Raw genomic sequence first — 2,070 nt, 5'->3', positions numbered from 1 at the left:
CATACATTTTCATACTGGCCCCCCGTGGGAAACGAACCCACAACCCTGGCGTTGCAAGCGCCATGCTCTACCAACTGAGCTACACGGGACTGTATTACTCTTTCAATAGCACGGAGTACTTTCTTCTGTTTAATCCCTTTTTTCCATGTGTGTTTGGGGCAGTTCAATCAAAGGAGATTATAGTTCTCACACATTATATCAAGCACATTAAATATGAACTGGCCGTCTGACTTAAGTGAATAAGATTTGCTTATTCAAAGCAGAAAGGGGCTAGAGAAGAGTGAATGTAAATGAACCAAAGCTGATTCTTTTACTTTCTTTTTTCAAGCTGATAATCGGACCAATTAATTATAATTTTCTACTCATGATTGACTGAGCATGATTTGAGATGTGCACTGTAAATGGATTTAAGAGAAGGACAGATTATGATCGAAAGTGATTGTTACAAAAGGGTACATGATAATATAATTTATTGATCTTATTTATTGTTTTCCATACACACACCAGTCTGTCTGTTGACAGGGTACAGAAGTGGGAGTGTTTGTAGATGATGGTTTCCCTTTCTTGTTGGTTTGAATTTGCATCAAATTTACACAAGTGTGGACAACTGCTATCGCCCTGCCTTTCTAGTGATCAGCGTTCAGCACTGTTCTTAAAATGATTTAGTTTGTTTTGTTCGTAAATCAACCTACTGTTCCAGTGCACTAAGAAAAACCTACATTTTCTACGTTGCAATTTGTAAACAAGGGTTTTGTTTTCTAAATGATTGTAAGAGATGATCTAATATTCAAATTCATATAAATTGTGTTTTTGTCATGCTGTTTAATGTCCCTCCTCAGGATAACATTACTTCTGATAGGCATTTCTATTTAAACTATTTATATGCTGTGAATAGGGATGTACACTGAGTGTACAAAACATTAGGAACATTTCCATGACATGTACTGACCAGGTGAATCCAGGTGAACGCAATGATCACTTATTGATGTCACTTGTTAAATCCACTTCAAATCAGTATACAGTGGGGGAAAAAAGTATTTAGTCAGCCACCAATTGTGCAAGTTCTCCCACTTAAAAAGATGAGAGGCCTGTAATTTTCATCATAGGTACACGTCAACTATGACAGACAAAATGAGAAAAAAAAATCCCGAAAATCACATTGTAGGAATTTTAATTTATTTATTTGCAAATTATGGTGGAAAATAAGTATTTGGTCAATAACAAAAGTTTCTCAATACTTTGTTATATACCCTTTGTTGGCAATGACACAGGTCAAACGTTTTCTATAAGTCTTCACAAGGTTTTCACACACTGTTGCTGGTATTTTGGCCCATTCCTCCATGCAGTGATGTTTTGGGGCTGTCGCTGGGCAACACAGACTTTCAACTCCCTCCAAAGATTTTCTATGGGGTTGAGATCTGGAGACTGGCTAGGCCACTCCAGGACCTTGAAATGCTTCTTACGAAGCCACTCCTTCGTTGCCGGGCGGTGTGTTTGGGATCATTGTCATGCTGAAAGACCCAGCCACGTTTCATCTTCAATGCCCTTGCTGATGGAAGGAGGTTTTCACTCAAAATCTCACGATACATGGCCCCATTCATTCTTTCCTTTACACGGATCAGTCGTCTGGTCCCTTTGCAGAAAAAACAGCCCCAAAGCATGATGTTTCCACCCCCATGCTTCACAGTAGGTATGGTGTTCTTTGGATGCAACTCAGCATTCTTTGTCCTCCAAACACGACAAGTTTAGTTTTTACCAAAAAGTTATATTTTGGTTTCATCTGACCATATGACATTCTCCCAATCCTCTTCTGGATCATCCAAATGCACTCTAGCAAACTTCAGACGGGCCTGGACATGTACTGGCTTAAGCAGGGGGACACGTCTGGCACTGCAGGATTTGAGTCCCTGGCGGTGTAGTGTGTTACTGATGGTAGGCTTTGTTACTTTGGTCCCAGCTCTCTGCAGGTCATTCACTAGGTCCCCCCGTGTGTTTCTGGGATTTTTGCTCACCGTTCTTGTGATAATTTTGACCCCACGGGGTGAGATCTTGCGTGGAGCCCCCAGATCG

Source organism: Coregonus clupeaformis, chromosome 7 (assembly GCF_020615455.1).
Source record: "Coregonus clupeaformis isolate EN_2021a chromosome 7, ASM2061545v1, whole genome shotgun sequence".
NCBI lineage: Eukaryota > Metazoa > Chordata > Actinopteri > Salmoniformes > Salmonidae > Coregonus > Coregonus clupeaformis.
The sequence above is the reverse complement of the archived record's forward strand: the minus strand, read 5'-3'. Positions refer to the sequence as shown.